Here is a 7,141-nt window from a genome sequence, read left to right on the forward strand (position 1 = left end):
GGGGGAGGTGAGACTTGTAAGTCCGTTTTAACCAAAGCCCGGCCCTTAGCTGGTATGACCTGCTCGTGGGCTGCATAAATATCAAAGCCTGCTGCCTTGGAATATGCCTGGGTGGGTGCCTTAGCACTGTCGGAGAGTGGGACCCACCTAAGTGTGGGCCACCATCCCGGTCCACCGTTAGACGAACCAAATCGTTTAGTTTTCCCCTTCTTCCTATTAGAATATCTATCCTTAAACTGTGCCCCTAACACCAGTTTAGGATGATGTTGCATCCCCACTTGGGCCTTACTTAATACCGGCTTGGTACACTTCACTGCTTCCTCCCATCCTGGCCAATCCCTTCCTAGAATTAAGGAAAAGGGACAGGACTCTAAAATAGCTACAGACAGGTCATACTTTTTCTTATCATATCCAACCGCTATTTTAGCCAAAGGGTACTTTTTCGAATCTCCATGCACACATCTTACATACACTGTACTTATTTTCCCCTTCCTAAAGGAGGAGGCCTCAAACTGCCTCCAAAGTAGCCTGGAGATCACTGATTGCTCTGCTCCGGTGTCAATCAGGGCCTCTATTCTTTTCCCGGCCACCCATACCGGAACCTGGCACCTTAACGTGTCTGGTCCTTTAGATTTTTGCAGAATAACAAAATCCCTCCTCTCACGGCAGAACTTCTGCATATGTCCTGTCCTGCCACACCTGTAACATTTCCGCTCATTTCCCTGCGCGTTAGGCTTAGGTGTAGGAGAGGATGAATCCTTAAACGTGTTTTTCTTATTCCAGCCTTTATTCATTTCTGCTGGACTCTGCCTAAATGAGTGTGCCTGTGCTATGTTTGAACCTTCTCCTACGAGTTCTTGTGAGTCCAGGTATGCCTCTGCCCCTTCCAAAACCTGCCCCAGCGTCTTACAGTTTTGCTTTTTAACCCAGGATCTAATATTTTTAGGGACAGCCTCTAACAATTGTTCTTTCACTATTTCTGTAAAGAGGGCCCTCGCATCATTCAGAAAAGGCTGTAGCCACTTTTCAGCCAGCTTGGTGATACGCTGCAGTAAGGCTTTCGGCCTTTCTGAATGGAGCATCTGGGTCGCCCTAAACCTTTGTCTATAGTGCTCGCTGGTAAACCCTAAATAATCTAGAATGTGGGCTTTTACAGCGGGGTAGTTGTTAGCCTGCTCGGGTCCTAGGGTCTGGAATGCTGCTAGGGATTCCCCAGCCAAACAGGGCAACAACCTAAAGACCCACTGCTCCTGGGGCCATCCTGCCGCCACCGCTACTCGCTCAAAAGAATATAGAAACTCGTCAGGAGCATCACCGGGCGCAATCTTGCACAAGTTCACATTCATCAAAGTATTTACTCCTACCGGAGTTGAAGGTACAATACCCGATATCTCGGGGCGGACTGGTTGGGCCGTTTTCTGTTGCAGTATCTGCGCAAATATCTTAGATTGCTCTTGCATCGTTATCATCAGCTCCCCGTGTTGACGTAACATGGTGTCCTGACTGGCTTGCCAACGCTCTTCACTAGATCTCAAGAGGCCTTTCAGCTCCTCGGCTTGTCTTTGCCGCTCTCCAGCCAGTGCTGCCAAAATCTGGGACTGCTCCATAGCATGTACCTGAAAGGCAAACAAAAAGAAAAGGAACCCAAGTGTGACCGTTTGGTAAGAGTGTCCTCCCCTTACTAGCCTCCCCAGCTTCCAGTCCTCCCCAACCAGCACCACTTTATCCTCACCAGCTACCCCTTGATACCCTTACCGGAGGTACTGGTGAGTCTTCGCATTCGTGCTGATTGGGTGCACCGCCCGTGCTGTATCCGGTCTGGAACTGGTTTCCAGCTCGGTCCACAGGTCCCTCCGGTCCTCCTGGAACAGGGCGTTGGAACTCTGGAACTCAGGTCCGGCTCTCTCCACCTTCGATCACCCACTGGCTCCACGCCGTCCTCCACAGGATATTCAGCTGTCTTTGATTCCTGATTTCCGGCTTCCGGTTGGAAACCCCTCCTCCGAAACGGACACAGGAACTCCAGACAAAGTTTTCCAAAAACACTATATTTCTCCAAACAAAACAACTTGGTTAATAGTTCAACGATCCTCATATAACATCCAGGATACACAAGTCCAAAATGGCAAAGCAAAAGAAAAACCTTTTTTTTTTTTTTTTTCAATTGCAGTTCCTTGGGTGTCCTGCAGGAGGTGCTATATCCCACTCCTGATACCAAACTATGTGGTCCACTGAGGCTCCAAACAGTGCTCAATAGCACCCTCAGTGGCTGGCCACAAAATAGCACCCTGACGTGTGGCCCAGCCTGGAGCCACCCTGCAGGACTGGATTCCAAACAGGAACCAAAAAGCACAAGGGAGAAAAAAAAAACCCCAATAACCAAGGTCAACACGATTATTCTTCAAAGTCAAAATAATCTCAGATTTTATTTCTCATTTGTCCCAAGGTAAGTATGCTTTCCAAAACAGCGGACAAGCTTGTCAGAATGTTCTTCTTACAGCAACAAAAAAAGTAGAAAAACAAAACCAGCAAATAACAGTCCCAATCAAGGCATTAATCTGCTTTCAGCAATGTTTCTATTTTAGTTGTGGCAGAGGGTTTAATTGCCCCCAGCCTTAGGGTTGTCTGCTTCCAAAACAGGCAGCTTCCAAAACACAAACAAATATAGTTCAGTGCAGACATTCAGCACAAGTATCTCAAAAGTCCACACAAGCCTCTGGCCAGTTCCAGTCACTGCCAGGTCAGGAGAGTGATAGGTTTTGCTCAATAAAGCCTCTAGACCGGCTTTCAAAAAATTCCCTCCCAGGGTGTTAGCAAAACCTCTCCCAAATACAATCCCCCCTTTAGCTTGCATTCAAAAGAAAAATTGTTTCTTCAAACAGTCCAGAAACACCAACCTCATTCACTGCTTGAGAGTGGAAGTGAAGTTCACCTGCATGGGCTCAACAAACTCAGGAGCACACTCTGTTAGGCATTCTTCCACATCCATGTCCTGACTTTCCAGAAAGTTTAATTCTTCAGCCTGACCAGACTCTATCACCTCCATAGGCCTAGGTTTGTTGCACCTGCTGGGCTCCAGGGACTCTCTAGGGAGAAAGGGCTTAAAACCTCTCCCTAGCTGGCTTCCCTTCCTGTTCTCTGAAACAGGTTTATATACCTTGGGGCAACGCCCTGCTGTGTCAGCCCTGGCAGTGTTCCAAGGGCCTCTTGGGCTCCCCCGGTGGTCAATGTAATTATCTACCTCAGAAACAACCTGTCCCTTCCCAATTCCTCCCCGGGATTTCTTTTTTACTTCTTTTCTCTCTGTTCTGACTGGGACCTGAACAGGGAGAATACCTGGCTGGTCACAATCTGCTTCAAGTAAATCTGGGGCCTAGAACCTTCCTACCTGCAAGCACACTTTGCTCTACACAACCCCACACGAACAACCAGAAACAAAAACATCTTCACCTATCGTAAAATTACTGGCTGCAAATACAAATCCTACCTTGACAGAACCTTCATGTTCCAAGCTAACTGACAACAATCCTGGCTGGGAAACTACATAAATAAAACCAGACAGACCTACAATGCATTCCTAAAATCTATCAAAACCACTCTGTTTGGCAAATTCATCACCTAAACAGATCATTCCGCGCTCTCTACGCTTTTTCTCCCTTCAAACCCTAAGCAATCTTCAGGCAATTCCTACTCCCCCCCTCACTTTCCCCCCCTCCCCCCCACCCCCCTTACTTTCCCTCCCCTACAACCCTTTTCTTCTGTAACATTCCCCTCATGCATTTGTAATTCGCTGAATGTCCAGCCTTCTTTCGATGTGAACCGTCTAGAAGTCGACTGACTATGGCGGTATAGAAAAATAAAGTTATTATTATTATTATTATATACTAAATGAATAAAGTAAGTAAGTTAAGATTTCAATAACAGTTATCTAATTGTTTGTAGGGGAATCCTTGAAAAAGCACTTGTGAAACATGTTGGATCCAATGTCTTCCAGGTCATAAATTAATAAAAAGAAATGAAGTTATAACTGAGATAAGTATATAATTATTACTAAATCAATTTGAATTATGCTCCATCCTAGGTAATACAATAATGGATAAGGGGTATTTTAAGTATAAAGAATAAATAAATAAATAAATAAATAATACTAAAGTGTCATTGAAACCAATAAACATTGGCATTCATATCCACTTAATTCCACCCCACTATCTCCCCCTCAGAGCAATACACATTACCACAACTTTAATCATAAGAACATAAGAATTGCCACTGCTGAGTCAGACCAGTGGTCAATCATGCCGAGCAGTCTGCTCACGCGGCGGCCCTCTGGTCCAAGACCAGCACCCTAACTGAGACTAGCCCCACCAGCGTACGTTCCTGTTCAGCAGAAACTTGTCTAACTTTGTCTTGAATCATTGGAGGGTGTTTTCCTCTATAGCAGCCTCTGGAAGAGCGTTCCAGCTCTCTGGGTGAAGAAGAACTTCCTTACGTTTTTACGGAATCTATCCCCTTTCAACTTTAGAGAGTGCCCTCTTGTTCTCCCTACCTTGGAGAGGGTGAACAACCTGTCCTTATCTACTAAGTCTATCCCCTTCAGTACCTTGAATGTTTTGATCATGTCTCCTCTCAATCTCCTCTGTTTGAGGGAGAAGAGGCCCAGTTTCTCTAATCTTTCGCTGTACGGCAGCTCCTCCAGCCCCTTAATCATCTTAGTCGCTCTTCTCTGGACCCTTTCGAGTAGTACCGTGTTCTTCTTCATGTACGGCAACCAGTGCTGGATGCAGTACTTCAGGTGAGGGCGTACCATGGCCCGGAACAGCGGCATGATAACCTTCTCTGATCTGTTCGTGATACCCTTCTTTATCATTCCTAGCATTCTGTTTGCCCTTTTTGCTACCGCCGCACATTGTGTGGACGGCTTCATTGACTTGTCGATCAGAAATCTCCAAGTACCGCCCCAGACATCCTGTATTCGTGCATAAGATTTTTGTTACCAACTTGCATCACTTTACACTTATCCACATTGAACCTCATTTGCCATGTCGATGCCCATTCCTCGAGCTTGATTATGTCATGTTGCAGATCTTTGCAATCCCCCTGCGTCTTTACTACTCTGAATAACTTCGTATCATCCACAAATTTAATCACCTCGCTCATCGTACCTTTGTCCAGATCATTTATAAAGATGTTAAAGAGCACGGGTCCAAGCACTGAGCCCTGCGGCACCCCACTGGTGATGTTCTTCCAGTCCGAGTATTGTCCATTTACCCCCACTCTCTGTTTCCTATGCTCCAGCCAGTTTTTAATCCACGTGAGTATTTCACCCTCAATTCCATGGCTTGCAATTTTCCGAAGTAGTCGTTCATGCGGAACCTTGTCGAACACCTTCTGAAAATCCAGATATACAATGTCGACCGGATCACCCTTGTCTATCTGTCTGTTTACTCCCTTAAAGAAGTGCAGCAAGTTCGTCAAACACAATCTACCTTTGCTAAAACCGTGCTGACTGGTCCTCATTAGCCCGTGTCTGTCAAGGTGATCAATGGTGCTGTCCTTTATCAGTGATTCTACCATCTTTCCCGGTACCGAGGTCAAACTCACTGGTCTGTAGTTCCCCGTATCTCCCATCGAACCTTTTTTGAAGATCGGTGTAACATTCGCCACCTTCCAGTCTTCCAGAATCTTTCCCGATTTGATCGACAGATTGGCTATTAGTTGAAGCAGTTCAACTATGGTCCCTTTCAGTTCCTTGATGACCCTCGGATGGATGCCATCCGGTCCCGGGGATTTATTGCTCTTAAGCCTATCAATCTGCCTACATACCTCCCCTAGACTGACCATCAATCCTGTCAGCTTTCCATCTTCGTTTCCAGCATATAGCCTGATGGGCTCCGGTATGCTGTGTACATCTTCTTCGGTAAATACAGATGCAAAAAATGTGTTCAGTTTATCAGTGATTGCTTTGTCCTCCTTTAGCGCTCCCTTCATTCCATGGTCATCCAACGGTCCCACCACTTCCTTTGTAGGACGTTTCCCCTTAATATAGTGAAAGAACGGCTTGAAGTTCTTCGCCTCCTTGGCTATTTTTTGTGTCAGGGAGAGATATCTTTTGGGGCAGGTTCTGGCAGGAAGGACTGTGTATCCTTCCTTCCACCAATCTTTGATGAGGGTAGAGGGCTCCAGCAGTAGGGATTGGGTATCTCTCCTGCTGCCAATCTTTGGTAGGGGTGGGGAGTCTGGCAGGAGGGATTGGGCATCTCTCCTGCCAGTCATTTTCTTGAGTGGGATGGGTTCCTTACTGCAGCCACTAAACTGATCATGGCAGGGAGATTACCGATTCACGATTATTTCAGCAGCTGTGTCTGCTATAAATTTCTACGTCTGTTTGAATTTCAGGCCTAGGGAAGTACCTAGGGAAGTTTAGTAGTGCCTAGGGCCACTTCCAGATGAAACCACACCCAGGTTTAGTCTTAGGTGAGTTTAGGCAGCCCTACATGCCTCCCTAGGCTTGCAGAGGCACCCACATTCTAGACAGCCTACCTTAGGATGTTTTTTTTAAAAAAAACATACATCCTGATTGGCTATTAATGGTAGACCAACTAAAATTGGGATGCCATTTATAGATGAAGTTGGGAAAGACTGTTCAGAGTGCTAAATGGTCAAGGTGCTTGACATTAAGGTCAAGAAAGAATGGACCTGCTGATGTTATTATCCACCTCTTTCACTAAGGTGCGCTAGACAATTTAGCACATGCTAATTGATTGTGTCACTACTTCTGGGTATGCAATTGGGGTACACCAAATACATGTGCTTCTTGTGTCTTTTGAACAGTCATGATGCCAACCACTACAGGCAGAAACAATGGCCAAACCAAGATGAATCCATACCTGGCAGATACAATGTGAAGCATCTACCATTACCACATCATGAGAAAATCTATCTTCTAGCACTTCACATAAAACTGGGTCTGCTGGAAAATTTTGTCAAGGCGATGGACAGAAATGATGATGCATTTCAGCACCTAAGAAGTATGTTTGGTTTCAAGAAAAGTGAAGCCAACATCAAAGAAGGTGTTTGATGATGCATTCAAACAGAAGCTGAACCCAGCTGAATCAGCAGCATGGGAAGCATTTGTGCTAGT

This window comes from Geotrypetes seraphini, chromosome 12, assembly GCF_902459505.1.
Source record: "Geotrypetes seraphini chromosome 12, aGeoSer1.1, whole genome shotgun sequence".
Classification (NCBI taxonomy): Eukaryota; Metazoa; Chordata; class Amphibia; order Gymnophiona; family Dermophiidae; genus Geotrypetes; species Geotrypetes seraphini.